Source organism: Hylobates moloch, unplaced genomic scaffold (genome assembly GCF_009828535.3).
Source record: "Hylobates moloch isolate HMO894 unplaced genomic scaffold, HMol_V3 SCAFFOLD_19, whole genome shotgun sequence".
In the NCBI taxonomy this organism is placed as follows: Eukaryota; Metazoa; Chordata; class Mammalia; order Primates; family Hylobatidae; genus Hylobates; species Hylobates moloch.
Window position 1 is genome coordinate 56,582,138 of NW_026652294.1, and position 16,418 is coordinate 56,598,555.

Consider the following 16,418-nt stretch of genomic DNA (forward strand, 5'->3'; position numbering starts at 1 on the left):
TCTGACTTGCCAGTACTTGTTAAAAGGTTTTATAGTGTGACTCATTTACATATGCATGTGTATGTTTAGGTGCTATTATTAAATTTTGCTGGCATACAGTGAGGAAATTGTGATCAGATTTGTCCGTATGTACTCCTCCCCCACCATCTGCTCTGCCCCTCCATTTACCAGAAGGCTAGCTTTAGCTACTTGTGCATGTAAAACAGAAGCAAGCAACACTGTGAAAGTGAAAATCTTTTAGGTAGTGTAGTGCAGCGGTGGTCCCCAACCTTTTTGGCACCAGGGACTGGTTTTGTAAAAGTCAATTCTTCTGCAGGTGGGTGGGGGGTGCTCTGGGTTGAAACTGTTTCACCTCAGATCATCAGCCATTAGTTAGATTCTCATAAGGGGCGTACAACCCAGATCCCTTGCGTGTGCAGTTCACAACAGGGTTTGTGCTCCTATGAGAATCTTATGCCGCTGCTGATCTGACAGGAGGCGGAACTCAAGCAGTAATGCTTGCTCACCTGCTGCCCACCTGCTGTGCAGCCTAGTTTCTAACAAGCCACAGACCAGTACAAAATTAAAAACACTGGGCATGAGGAAATAATATTCATGCTTTAAATTGTCTTTTCTATTCACTACACTAGGGCCACAGTCTGTGTCCTAGCGGTTGGGGACCCCTGGTGTAGTGAATAGAAAAGACAATTTAAAGCATGAATATTATCTCCTCATGCCCAGTGTTTTTAATTTTGTGGAGGGAATCCCTGCAGGAAAAATCATCTTCACATCCAAGACAGCAAGTGGTATTGATGACAGATCAGTGCTATAAATAGCCTGTGGAGGAAAAGAGAGAGAGAGAAAATGAGTATACAAACAAAGCTCTTTAAAAGAATAAAGACACTTCCATAAATAAAAAAATGAAAACCCAAAATGGCATGGACAACAATGAATAAACTCCACAGTGATTCAATAATACCAACAGCCAAGGCTTTGTTGAGCACCTTCTACAGATGCACCTCAGGCATGAAGCCCTAGGCAGCGCATTGTGGATACAAAGTATAAATAATGACATTTTGTAGATACAGACATTACTTTTGTGTTTCCAAATGCTCTATTAATTAAAAGTACGTGAAAAAGTAGAAGGAATAAAGGGAAGGAAGGGAGGAAAAGGGGAAAGGAGAAAAATGCGAGAATAAGAGAGAAAGAAAAGGTGTCCAGTGTTAGAAGTCACAATTCTATCAGAACTCCAAGTACCTGGGGCTCACAGCCACATGATTCTACCTCCACTGAATCACTTCTGGAATGACTTTTGTAGACTTATGTATAGCTGAATCACAAATGACCACTCTCCCCCTAAAAAAAATCTCATAGCTTAAAACACCCATGAATTCTGAGAATAGCTCTGCTTCACAATCTCTCACAAGACTGCAATCAAGGTGTGTACCAAGGCTGGGGCCTCATCTGAAATCTCCCTTAGGGAAAGATTTGCTTCCCAGCTAACACAACTGACTGTTGGCAAGATTCATTTCTTTGAGGGATGTTGAACTGAGGGCATCTGTTTACTGCTTGCTGTTGGCCAGAGGCTGCCCTCAGGTCCCTGCCATGTGAGCCTCTACGGCAGCCTGCTTCATCAAAACCAGCAAGAGAGGAAGTACTCTGGCAAGAACGAGGTCGCAATCTTCTGTAAACTTATCAGAGAGGTGACGTCTACTCTACTACCATATTCTATTGGAAGGAGCAAGTTACTCAAGTGGAGGGGATTACACAAAGCTGTGAATAGTAGAAAGCTGAGAAAACCAAAAGCTATCTTAGGCTAACCTACTGCAACTTGGTGATCTGTTCTCAGTTTCTTTGTTTCCTCTTTTATTTTTTTTCATATTGACCTATATTCAAGTTACCACAAAATAATCAGGTCTAAATACAAAAAATTTTACTTTTAGCTCTAAGTTTCCTTAAAGAATTTGGTATTAATTACAGTAAGAGCATTGGGTTGATCTAAAGAAAGCATGAGTATCAGGACCAATTCTAGCAATTTACTATGAGATTTTATTCATGAACCTGCTTTTCTCATCTTTAAAATGGGTATAGTTATGCCTTCTCTATTCACCTCATATAACTATTATAAAAAATAAGGAGAATAATGTATTTTAGTGTTTTCCAAAGTGCAGTAACAAGCACTGGAGGTACTTGAGATGATTATGGGTGGTATATGGACTGTAGGTGTAACTCTTTTAAGGTATTTGTTTTACAGTGTATTAGAAAAACATAACTTGCACAACAAACCCATGATTTTACAAATTATGTGCTTAAGTGAGACTTCGGTGAAGTTTTTAAAAAGGTGAGTGAATTTGAAGAAAAATGTTAAGAAAATAACATAATAGGTGGTCTGAGAATGTGGCATGCATTGTGAAGGTGATACATACAAATGATTGCATAAAAAATAAAATGCCCCACAAATACATTGAATTCTGTTTATTAATTAACGTTCCATGATGCTGGTTTAAGAAGCTAAACAAACATATTCATTGTTACCATAAGAGCAAACCTAACTACACCTGGTGAAAGAAATGACCCCTTGAAAATTCAACTCTAAATTTTTTTGTCCACAAGAATCCATCCCCTCTTATCAATAAGACAGTTAAATCTTTTTTCCCTGATGTGTTTTTCTTTCCCTAGCAATGTATTAATGATAAGTTCCATTTATTAGGGGATCACTGTATGCTAGAATCTACATATACTATTTCAATTAATACTTACCTTATAAGAAAAATAGCATTATTATAACCTATAATGAGGAAACTAAATCTTAAAGAGGACTAAAGTCACTTACCTAGTAAGTTGCAGAGCTAGACTTGAATTTACATTCAGGTCTACTTAATTGAAGCCTGTGTAAAATCTACTCTGCCAGTAGTTTTAAAGGGCTGAACTTCATTCACTATGTCCATACCTCATCTTTTTCCACCTTTTACAATTTTAAATTGTGTCATTGTAACATTTCTTCTCTGGCATATGGGAAAATTTTTCAACACCAGGGCAAACAAAGAGAATGAGTCATTTATTGCCAAATACCCAGATAGGAAGTACAAACTAAATAGAATAAAAGAAGCAATCTCTTCCTAGCCCAAACTCTTTTACATTCACCCCCTAAGGGCAAAGGAACAACAGAAAAGATGAAGTTCAGACACTTCCTAAGGTTCCTGGTATTGGCTACATTTTTCACTACTTCCCCTGTATAACTTCCATGCCAATGATAATTCTACAAGCAAAAAGCTGAAATATACGTTACAAAAGAGGAAGTGTATTGTCTATGTACTCTAAATGTGGTGAGCTGTTTAACTACAGAGAAGTCTCTCCTCAAGAAAAGACAACATCTCCCTTCTGTTTTTCAGTATGACACGTGAGTTTTGACTAAAACCAGATATTTCAAATTATAAACGTAGCTGAAATGTGCTTCTCTTCAAGAACTTTTAGCTTTATGTCTTTAGATCTAGCAAAATAGACTTAAAATCGAGTGTAAGAAAACTGATTAGTAAAGTTATAGCTCACTACAGTGGGAATTAGAATTCAGGAGAATACAGAGAGTGAAATAGTCCCATATAGAAAATAGTACTTTCTATACTTAAATTATCCACTATCCATTTTGTAAAAGAAAACACATTTTTCCTAATTTAAATCATGTAATATTAATATTACAATACTAACACCTTAGTGATTACAAATACAAGATAAAATAAACTGTCAGAATAAATACATGCAAACGGAAAATTATAAGAAAATATTTGAAAACAGGTCATCAAAATATTTTCTAATAATGCAAAGATTAAATTTGGAAGAGATATTTCCCCACGGCTCTTCTTTCATCACACAGCCCTGAAAGATGATGGTTTCCCAAACAGCACATACAGCAATAGGTGTGGGCCTCAGTGGCACATACCACACCCTAACTACCACAAAGAAAGTCATGGAGGCTAGGACGGAGATCAGATGAGAGGAGCTGAGGAATCATCATAGCATGGACACCAATATTCTCTCTTGGAATCCTTTGAAATGTCATGGCAAATAGTCCTGCAAAACATCCAAAAAATCTGGATTTGTCAGACAAGTCTCTATGTGATTAGATTCAGACTAAACATTCCATCAGGAATCCCATTTAGATAAACTTCAGACCACACATGATCAGGCTCTCCTATTTGATAAAGACAGTAATAGCTTTCACTCTCTCAAAGCACATTTTCTCTTTTTAATTAATGAATAAATCTATGGAGTGATGTCCTGAGACTATTCTGTTTCCCAACCACTGTCTACCAATGGTTTTGTCACCCTTTGGGGAAGGGGATCAAAATATAGTGATTTTCTAATTCTAAGATTCGTTCTATGTATATTAGTTGCTATTCTTCTAGAAAAAAGACTTTCACTACTATCCCTTGGATTATCTTTTTTAATTTTTGTATGGTTTAAATTGCATCATCATTCTTTTTGATGTCCAAATTGTCCCAAATTAAGCCAGTTAGAGAAACAAGTTCATTTTCAAAAATATGGAGATGCTAAATTGTATTATACCATAATCAATCTGTGTTTCATAGTAATATGGTGGTATTGTCACTTATATTTATCATTGTTACTATTATTCTTTAGTAATTTATTTGTATCATGCCAAGGAGAGGAGTGGATATCCTTAACCAATTCAAGTCTATAATGGCAGAGTTTTCTGAAGTGACACTGCATAAATGTTTCACAAACCATACATAAAGATCAGTCACACTGTTTTATAAGTGAATCTGATACTTTGCTGTTAAGTTTCCAGTACTATTTTGAAACTACAGTGCCAAATTAAACACCTTAAAATTGCCTTCATATTTTTTTCTTAACTTTTGATTTTAATTTGTTTTGAAACTTTCACTTCAGTCCTGCCTAGCTATATAACCACATTAAGTACAAATTTGAGACTAGGGTGTCAACATTAAAATCCTAAAACTGCCATCATGATGATACTGAAGTTTATGATTCTTTTTTTAAACTTTCATTTTAACTATGTCTTGTTTAAAACCCTAGCTAGTATAGCTACTGAATTTTGAAAATTCATTTAACATGTGAATAGCAAAATTAGAAACTTAACACTGCCTTAATTTTGGTACTAAGTTCTGTATTTTGAAACTCTTATTTCAACTCTGCCAAGGTTTTTCTGAGATGAACAATCACTTTGCAATCAGTTTATGACTATTGAGATGGTGGTTTTATTATTGATTCACTCATATAACAAAAAATATTTTAAATGTTTTTATATGTTTTATATTTATAAGAAATCAATATTTTATCAGATGGGAGGAGCTGAGGAATCATCCTAGCATAGACACCAATATTATTTCTTGGAATCCTGTAAAATATCCTGACAAATAGTCCTGCAGAACATCCAAAAAATCTGGATTTGTCAGACAAGTCTCTATGTGATTAGATTCAGAGTCATCTAATCTAGATTAGTCTGAATGAAGATATTGATGAAGATATTGATTTCTTAAAAGCCAGATCTTGTATGTTTTATGATATAGTATAAAACATGGAGCATATTCAATAAAACATAGCCTCTTTTATTTTTATTCAATAAAATGTAGCCTCTTTCAATTATTCTCTCACATTTCTTTTTTAATTTATTTCATTTATTTTTCCTTTCCTTACAGCATCAATATTATTTCACATTTCTGTTGTGTGATTAACTTTACAAAAGAAATTGCTATCCCTCCTGGAATGTAAGAGCCATGAACAGGAATCTTTTACTCTTTGTCACTGATGTATTTTAAGGACCGAAAAGAGTGCCTGTGACATAACAGACACTCAATAAATATTTGCTGAATGGCTATTTGATAAATTGAATAAATCAGCATATAACTGTACCCCAAAAACAGTAACCATGAAAAAAGCAGTCTTAATTCAGAAAGGTCATTATTTTTAGATGTTTTTTCTAATACTAATATTGTTTTGTTCATTTTCTACATTTGGTAAGAATGAATAGAGAGAAAAATTTTCGAGAGACTCTTATCGGCGACATTATGTGATAAACGCCTTCTCCTGGCATTTTTTCTGACTGCTTTTATCCTGTCCTCTGAGTTTTTTCCAACAGATTCTTCTGCATTTGAATGTGAATTTTATTCATTTCTTGAGATATGTTCCTTATTAGTCCCAGCTACTCCGGAGGCTGAGGCAGGAGAATGGCGTGAGCCCGGAAGGTGGAGCTTGCAGCGAGCCGAGATCGCGCCACTGCACTCCAGCCTGGGCGACAGAGCGAGATTCCGTCTCAAAAAAAAAAAAAAAAAAAAAGAGAGATATTCCTTATATAAAAGCAATCCAGGAAGAGCTGGATGTAGAATTTTAAAAATAAAACACCTTAAAAATGTAAAAAATTTTAAAAAAAGTTCAGAATGATTACATAAATTTAAAGAGAGAAAAGTGGTAGATCAACACGTTATTAATTTTTTTTTTTTTTTTTTTTTTTTGCTAGAAACGTTTAGGGCAGGAGTGGCCAAGATGGCCAACTAGAAGCAGTTAATGTGTGTGACTCTCACAGGGAGGAGAGAAAGGGGTGACTAAATATAGCACCTTCAACTGAAACATTAAGGTACTCTCATTGGAAGTAATCAAGGAAACAACTCGAACCACGGAGACCAGAGCAAATCAAGGCAGGAAGACAGCCCACTTGGGAAAGACATGGAGTCAAGGGAAGCTCCCCTTCCCAGAGAAGTGGTAAGTGAATGCGCAATTCTGGGAACCCACACTGCTCTCACAGATCTTTGCAACCCTCAGATCAGGAGATGCCCTCGTGAACTCACTCCATTAGGGCCTTCAGTCTGACACACACAGCTACGTGGAGTCTCAGCAGAGCAGCCACTCAGGCATGCACGGAGACCCAAGAGCTTTAGATACTCCAACTTCCTGAGTGTCTGGGCAAAAGTAGCTGCGACTCTGGCAAAGCTGGAGGTTAGACCCCCAAACATACCCCAGGAGGTTAGACTCCCATACATACCCCAGAAAAGAGGCTGAATCCAGCGAGATCAGCAGAGAAGGTCTATAGGCCCCACTTCCACAGCGCCTCACAGGATAAGTCCCACTGGCTTGGAATTCCAGCTAGCCACCAGTAGCAACATTGTGCCTCCCTGGTACAAAGCTCCCAGGAGGAGGGGCAGGCCCCCATCTCTGCTGTTTGGGCAACTTAGCCATTATGGCCTTTGGGCTTTGGAGAGTCCAAACTAACCAGGGGCAAAAGAGATCCCCAAGCATAGCACAGTTGCTCTATTAAAATGTGGCCAGACTGCTGCTTTAAGTGGGTCCCCGATCCCATTCATCCTTACAGGCGGGACCTCCCAACTGGGGCCTCCAGCCACACCTGCCAGTGTTCCCCAGCTGACAGAGATTTGAAAACTCCCTGGGACAGAGCTCCCAGAGGGAGGGGCAGGCTGCCATCTTTGCTGTTTGGGCAACTTACCCATTCCAGCCTTCAGGCTTTGGAGAGCTTAAGCAGGGGTGGAAAGGGCACCCCAGCACAGAACAGCTGCCTGATAAAAATGTGGCCACACTGCTTTTTTTTTTAGCAGGTCCCCAATCCCGTTCCTCATCACTGGGTAGAGTCTCCCAACTGGGGTCTCTGGCTACCCCAACTGGTGTTCTCTGACTGACAGAGGTTTCAGACTTCCATGTGACCTTTGTCCCAGGGAGAGGAACAGCCCACCATATCTGCTGTTAGAACAACTTAGCCATTCCAGCCTTTGGGCTTCAGAGTGTCTGAGGCAATCAGGGGCTAAAGCATACCCCCAGCATGGCACAACTGCTCTATGAAAATGGGGCAAGACTACTTTTGAAAGCAGGTCCCTGATCCCATTCCTCCTGGCTGGGTGAGGTCTCCCAACTAGTGCCTTCAGCCACGTCCTACCGGTGTGTTTGGGCCAGCAACAGGCCTATATTTCCCAGGAATGGAGCTCCCAGAGAGAAAGGAAGGCCACAATCTTTGCTGTTTTGCAGCTTTCACTGGTGATATCTCCAGGTACTGGAAAATCTAAAGTGACTAGGGACTGGAGCTGGCCCCCAGCATACTACAGCAGCCCTATGGAAAAGTGAACAGACTGTTATGTGGGTGCCCATTCCCATATCTCCTCAACGAGCAGGTCCTCCAGGCCTGGACCTCTAGCCACACCCCACCAGAGCTATCAAGCCAATAGCAACTCAGCAACTCTCTGGACAGAGCCGCCAGGGACAACTGAAAGCCTGTCTGCCACTACCTCTGCAGTGGAACTGTCCTTGCTACCCTCTGACTAATAAAGGAGCAAGGACCCTAAGTGTCTTATCCACACCTCCAATAAGCAGCAGTTGACCCAAGGAGAGGAGGCCAGTCCATCTCCCACAGGTCCCACCCCACCCCCCAACTGCTCGTCACCAGACAGAGAGCCCCTGGCTTGGGCCCACAGCATAGACTCTCCATCCTGGGCTGATTGAACTGAAGGATTGCTGACCCACATCTCTCTGGGGTGGAGCCCCCAAGAGACAAGCAAAGTGGTAGAGCAGCAAGCCAGCTGATGTGGAGCCCAGAGGGTTTAGTGCAGGAGTGTCTATAGCAGAGCATGGACAGGGATGGCGATCCCTCTAGGCTCAACTTGCTCCCATAATAGACTTTGGCCCTAGGGGAATTTTGAGCCCTCTAGGCTCAACTTGCTCCCATACTAGACTTTGGCCCTAGGGGAGTTTTCAGACCTGATCTCTGCAGAGTGGTCTTGCACATCAGTCAAGACTGGTGCAACCTGAGCACTCCTTGGTCCGCTGGCCTCTTCCAGGGCCATCTTGGGTGCTGTAGTGGCCCACAGAATAGCTTCTGCACCAGTGGGCCATGCCTGACCAGTGGAGAACTCCAGCAAGACAGCCCTTACTGCCGCACACCAGCCTGGGTGTTCGCTCCCCATACTGCAGCTTCCCCTGAGCCCATGGCAACTCCCCACATCACCTTGCAGGCACATGTCTGCACAGGTGGATTTTGCTTTACTTGCCCCACCAGCATACAGGAGTGAAGTATGCCCCTTGACCTCTGTCAACCACCATTGCAGACAGAACCTTAGCGGCACACAGCCAGCAAGCCCTGCTGCTCCAGTGCCTCACTCTTGTGGTAATGCTGCATGGAGAATAGAGGATCCTCCCACACCCTAAGCAATCCCTCCTGCTTGCAGGTGACCAAGAAGGCACTCAGATCTGCACTGGCCAGTGCCTCTCCCCAAACCAACACCATCACCAGTGCAAAAGCACACAGAGTATATAGCAGGAGCCCCCTGTTCCCCACAAAAATGCCTTGCCTTCACTAGCATGGTGAATGCCCGCAGGGAGGCAGGCACCCCTGAATCCGCTAGCATTCAGCTGGAGCTGCCACACCTTAGTCCTCCAGCAAAGTAGACTCCAAACCTGAAGGAACCAGAGAACAAAGTTGGGGCCCAATACAAGTCATCCAGAGTTAGAGCATGCAGTCCAGGAGTTGGGAGCTGAACGATGGCCTCCTAAAATCTTCCAGATACAAAGCCAGTTGGTTGAATTGACCTTATACCACAATCAAACCCTCAAGGTCATCAAATAGGATAAAAGAAAAAAAAATCCAAATGTCAGCAACCTCAAAGATTGAAGGTAGATAAGCCCACAAAGATAAGAAATAATCAGCACAAGAACACTGAAAACTCAAAAAGCAAGAGTACCTTCTTTCCTCCAAAGGACCACATCACCTCTCTGGCAAGGGTTCAGTACCAGGCTGAGGCTGAGATGGCTGAAATGATAGAAGCAGGATTCAGAATATGGATAGGAATGAAGTTCACAGAGCTATAGGAGTATGTTGTACCAAAATGCAAAGGAACTAAAAATTATAATAAAACACTGGAGGAGCTTACAGATAAAACAGCTAGAGTACAGAAGAATGTAACTGACTTGATAGAGCTAAAAACACGCCACAAAAATGTGTAGGTTTGTTTTTGATACAGAGTCTCAACTAATCCAGGCTGGAGTGCAGTGGCATGATCTCAGCTCACTGCAACCTTCATCTCCCAGGTTCAAGCAATTCTCCTGCCTCAGCCTCCCCAGTAGCTGGGATTATAGGCATGCTCCCCCATGCCCAGCTATGATTTTTTTTTTTGGTATTTTTAGGAGAGGTGGGGTTTCACCACATTATCCAGGCTGGTCTCAAACTCCTGACCTCAAATGATCCACCGGCCTCAGCCTCCCAAAGTGCTGGGATTACAGGTGTGAGCCACCACTCCCAACCCCCAAAATTTCATAATGCAGTCACAAGTATTAATAACAGAATAGACCAAGTGAAGGAGAGAATTTCCAAGCTTGAAGACTACCTTTCCAAAATTAGACAAGCAGACAAGAATAGAGAAAAAAGAATAAAAATGAATAAACGAAACCTCCTAGAAATATAGGATTATATAGAGACCACATCTACAATTCATTAGTGTACCTGAAAAAATGGAAGATAGTGGAACCAACTTGGAAAACATATTTTAAGATATCATCCATGAGAACTTCCCCATCCTAGCCAGAGAGGCCAACATTCAAGTTCAGGAAATGCAGAGAACCCCAGTAAGATACTCCATAATAAGTTCATCCCCAAGACACATAATCATCATATTCTCTAAGGTCAAAATGAAAGAACAAATGTTAAAGGCAACCAGAGAGAAAGTCCAGGTTACAAAGGGAACCCCATCAGACTAACAACAGACCTCTCAGCTGAAACCCTACAAGCCAGAAGTGATTAGAGGCCAATATTCAACGTTTTTAAAGAAAAAAACTCCAACCCAGAATTTTATATCTGGTCAAACTAAGTTTCATAAGTGAAGGAAAAATAAGATCCTTTGCAGACAAGCAAATGCTGAAGGAATTAGTTACCACCAGACCTGCCTTACAAGAGCTCCTGAAGGAAGCACTAAACGTGGAAAGGAAAGACCATTACCAGCCACTATAAAAACACACTGAAGTGCACGAATCAGTAACACTATAAAGCAACCACAAAAACAAGTCTGCAAAGCAACCAGCTAGCATTATGATGACAGGATCATAACCTTAAATGTAAGTGGGCTAAATGCGACAATTAGAAGACAGAGTGGCAAGCCGAATAAACAGCCAAGACCCATTGGTATGCTGTCTTCAAGAGATCCATCTTACATGCAATGAGATAGGCTCAAAATAAAAGGATGGAGAAAAATATATCAAGCAAATGGAAATCAGAAAAAAGCAGGGTTCCAATCCTAGTTTCTGACAAAACAGACTTTAAACCAACAAGAACAAAAAAGACAAAGAAGGGCATTACATAATGGTAAAGAGTTCAATTCAACGAGAAAATCTAACTATCCTAAATATATATGCACCCAACACAGGAACACCCAGATTCATAATCATGTTCTTACAGGCCTTCAAAGAGACTGACTCCCACACAATAATAGTGGGAGACTTTAACACCCCAGTGACAATATTAGACAGATCACCGAGACAGAAAATTAACAAAGATATTCAGGACCTGAACTCTACACTGGATCAAATGAATCTGATAGATATATACAAAACTCTCCAGTGAAAAACAACAGAATATACATTATTCTCATTACCACATGGCACATACTCTAAAATTGATCACATAATTGGAAGAAAAACACTCCTCAGCCAATGCAAAAGAATGGAAATCATAACAAACTGTCTCCCAGACCACAGCACAATCAAATTAGAGATCAATACTAAGAAATTCACTCAAAACCATACAATTACATGGAAAGTGAAACGCCTGCTCCTGAATGACTTTTGGGTAAACAATTAAATTAAGGCAGAAATCAAGAAGTTCTTTGAAACTAATGCTTCCAGCATTAGTTTCTATTCAACACTTCTATTCAAGATAGTATTGAATATTCTGGCCAGGGCAATCAGGCAAGAGAAAGAAATAAAGGCATCCAAATAAGAAGAGAGGAAGTCAAACTACCTTTGTTTGCAGGTGACATGATCCTATATCTAGAAGACCCCATTGTCTCAGCCAAAAAGCTTCTTAAGCTGATAAACAACTTCAGCAAAGTCTCAGGATACAAAAAAAAAATCTCTACAAGGAGAACTATAAACTACTACTCAAGGAAATCAGAGATAACACAAACAAATGGAAAAGCATTCTATGCTAATGTATAGGAAGAATCAGTATCGTGAAAATGGCCATACTGGCCAAAGCAATTTATAGATTCAGTGCCATACCTATGAAACTACCACTGAATCTCTTCATAGAACTAGAAAAAACTATTTTAAAAGTCATATGGAACCAAAAAAGTGCCCTAATTTTCCAAGCCAATCCTAAGCAGAAAGAACAAAGCTGGAGGCATCACATTACCTGACTTCAAACCATACTACAGGGCTACAGCAACCAAAACAACATGGCACTGGTAAAAATAAATGAATAAATGAATGAATGAATGAATAAATAAATAAATAAATAAATAAATAAAAGTTAAGAAAACAAAAAAAAACAGGCACAGACTAAGGGAACAGAATAGAGAATCCAGAAATAAGACTACACACCTCCAACTATCTGATCTTCAACAAACCTGACAAAAACAAGCAATGGAGAACAGATTCCCTATTCAATAAATGGTGCTGGGATAACTGGCTAGCCACATGCAGAAGATTAAACCTGAACCCCTTCCTTACACCATATACAAAAATTAACTCAAGATAGAGTAAAGACTTAAATGTAAAACTCAAAACTATCAAAACCCTAGAAGACAGTCTAGGCAGTACCATTCAGAACAAAGGCACAGGCAAAGATTTCATGAGGAAGACACAAAGAGCAATTGCATCAAAAGCAAAAATTGACAAATGGAATCTAATTAAACTAAAAAGCTTCTGCACAGTAAAAGAAACTATCAACAGAGTAAACAGACAACCTACAGAATGGGAGAACATTTCTTTAAACTATGCATCTGACAAAGGTCTAATATCCAGCATCTATAAAGACCTTAAACAAATTTACAAGAATAAAACACCCCTATTAAAAAATGGGCAAAGGACATGAACGGACACTGTTCAAAAGAAGACATACATGTGGCTAACAATCATATGAAGAAAAGTTCAACATCAACTGATCATTAGAAAAATGCAAATCAAAACCGCAATGAGATACTATCTCAGACAAGTCAGAACGGCTATTATTAAAAAGTCAAAAAAAATAACAGATGCTATTGAGGTAGTGGAGAAAAAGGAACACTCAGACACTGTTGGTGGGAGTGTAAATTGGTTCAACCATTGTGGGGGACGGTGTGATGATTCCTTGAAGACCTAAAGACAGAAATACCATTCAACCCAGCAATCCCATTACTGGGTATGTACCCAAAGGAATATAAATCATTCTATTATCAAGACACTTGCATGTGTATGTTCATTGCAATAGTATTCACAATAGCCAAAAAAAATTGAATCAATATAAATGCCCATCAGTAATAAACTGGATAAAGAAAATGTGGTACATATATACCATGGAATACTATGCAGCCATAAAAAAGAACAATAGCATGTCCTTTTGCAGGGACATGGATGGAGCTGGAAGCCATTATCCTTAGCAAACTAATGCAGGAACAGAAAACCAAATACGACATGTTCTCGCTTATAAGTGGAAGATAAATTATGAGAACACATGGACATGCAGAGGGGAACAATACACACCGGGGCCTATCAGAAGGTGGAAGGTGGGAGGAGGGAGAAAATCAGGAAAAATAACTAATGAGTACTAGACTTAATACCTGGGTGATGAAACAATCTGTACAACAAACCCCCATGACAGTTTAACCTATGCAACAAACCTGCACATGTACCCCTGAACTTAAAAGTTTTTTTTAAAAGGGTTTGGAATTAATTCCTAGCATTAAATATTATTCTTTATACTTTACTATTCTTTTTCTGAAAAAAGTAAATCTTTCTTCTATATTCAAATGTCTGCTAATTTTCTGTACTCAAATGTCTGCATTTCAGCATAGAGAAAATTGCATTACTACAGCTGTTAGTGTAAATTAGTCTAAATTAGGGATACACACTCCTCTCTGAGCTCTAGACCCCTCTCTCTAACTTTCATTGGATATCTCCACCTTGATAGTTCACCATGCCTCAAGTTCAGGTTTGCTGAACCTGAACTCATAATCTTCACCTTAAACTGCATCCTCATCCAGCATTCCCTATCTTGGTGACCATGATCACAACCTCTCATTGTGAAAACCTGCTTAACAACTTCCCTTCCCTCATCTTCCATCTCCAGTTCATTGCTAAGCGCTGATGTTATTCTTCAAATATGTCTTAAAGCAGTCTACTTCTCTCCATCTTGGCCGGGGTTTCGCCATGTTGGCCAGGCTGGTCTGAACTGCTGACCTCAGGTGATCCGCCCGCCTCGGCCTCCCAAAGTGCTGGGATTACAGGCATGAGCCACCACGCCTGGCCCATGGCATATGTTATCAGTAATATGTAAGTATGGCTTCAGTCAAGGCAAGGAAGTTGAAAGTAACGATAAAAAAAAAAGTCATCAGGATCCAAAGCTGTGGAGAAAACTCAACTTCTGCCTCCTGGGTTCAAGCGATTCTCCTGCCTCAAGCCTCCTAGGTAGCTGGGATTACAGATGCCTGCCACCACTCCCAGCTAATTTTTGTATTTTTAGTAGAGACAGGGTTTCACCATGTTGGTCAGGCTGGTCTTGAACTCCTGACCTCAGGTGATCCACCCACCTCAGCCTCCCAAAGTGCTGAGATTACAGGCGTGAGCCACTTTTAGAAAATGTTTTCATCTATCTCAATACCTCACTACCCCTCCTGATATTCCATCTATAATAGCAACAGTTGTGAAATGCGCTAGATTCTAACATTAACACTAGATCCATTAAAAACAGAGCAGAAGAGAGTCTGGATACACAAATTTAACAAGTAATTATTGGCTCCATCAACATATCTAATTCAAGCATAAAGCTGTTTCAGCAGTAGCTTAAGTTACTAATGCAACACCTCTTTGCATGCAATGGCCCATTAAATTATCTTCAACTTTAAAAGATTCCTTTGTTTTTAAATGCTTATAATAAACAAATATATACCAATACCTTGGCAGAATTCATTAACTTAATAACGTCAATATGTCGTTCATATAAAAATTTCTGGTAAATGAGAACTGTACATTACTGATGTGACAAGGTACACAAGCCAATGTTGACATAATGTTTTCAAAATGGGGTCTCTGCTGTAACTGAACTGTATATAATAACTTTATTCAAGAATGAGTTTCAATGATAGGACAAAACTTGATAAAATGAATAAATAAACTATTATATGCCAGAGTTCAGTAAACCCTGTGTGTACACCTGAAAAAGCTCAAACTTGCCTAGCACATATAGAGTCCGAATTCAGTTGGGTTTGTGTGAAAGGGGTAGGTTGAGCCCTAAAAAAGAGGTGGATAACCCATATAGACAGACTTCCTTATTTTATTTATCTTTTTCTGCTTCAGCTTCCTGAGTAGCTGGGACTACAGGCGTGTGCCACCATGCCTGGCTAATTTTGTTTGCTTTTAGTAGAGACGGGGTTTCACCATATTGGCCAGACTGGTCTCGAACTCCTGACCTTGTGATCTGCCCACCTCGGCCTCCCAAAGTGCTGAGATTACGGGCGTGAGCCACTGCGCCTGGCTGACTTCCTTATTTTAAATACCATTTCCCACTAAAAATAAAACCAGTAATTCTTTGAAAAATAGTTAATATTATGTATAGGACTGGAAGTGTATAAGATAAAACTGGAATATATTATCATATCAGAAATCAAAGATTTTGTCAAAGACTAATAGTTCCATGTCAAAAAGATTCAGTAATCAATTTGCAGAGGCTCCCACTGGCCAAAGATAGAGCTTGATCATCAACAGGAATAATAACTATAATGGGTTGAAACATAGCAATTATGTTTAAATCTATAGGTTTATAGTAATAATGTTAAAATCATTAGTCACCTTTGAAAGATGCTAGAGACTCAACTCATTATTTTGAAAATTTATAAATACATTTCAAAATCTAGTGGTTTATCCTGTCTTTCTTATATATACGTGAAAGTGATGAAGTAGATAATGAAGAGAACTTTCTATATAGAAATATTCCAGGCCAGGCACAGTGGCTTATGTCTGTAATCCCAACACTTTGGGAGGCTGAAGCAGGAGGATCACTTGAGCCCAGGAGTTCGAGACCAGCCTGGGCAAAAAAGCAAGACCCTCGTCTCTACAAAAAATTTAAAAATTAGCCAGGTGATGCGTGCCTGTAGTCCTAGCTATTGGGGAAGCTGAGGTGGGAGGATCACTTAAGCCTGGGAGTTGCAGGTTTCAGTGAGCTATGATCACACCACTGCACTCCAGCCTGGGTGACAGTGCAAGACTCTGTCTCAAATAAT

General features: G+C 39.8%; 1 long non-coding RNA gene across 4 annotated transcripts in view; it reads right to left on the bottom strand.

The window, feature by feature from the left end:
* The window catches only part of LOC131381999 (uncharacterized), a 90,066-nt gene that overhangs the window by 53,870 nt on the left and 19,778 nt on the right, over positions 1 to 16,418 (bottom strand). The window contains exon 1 of one of the 4 annotated variants that reach the window (XR_009211130.1): positions 9,696 to 9,717. The exons of the other annotated variants lie outside the window; for them this stretch is intronic. This is a non-coding gene — a long non-coding RNA (uncharacterized LOC131381999). Of the gene's footprint in view, positions 1 to 9,695; positions 9,718 to 16,418 lie in introns of those variants that run through there. 4 annotated transcript variants of the gene reach the window in all.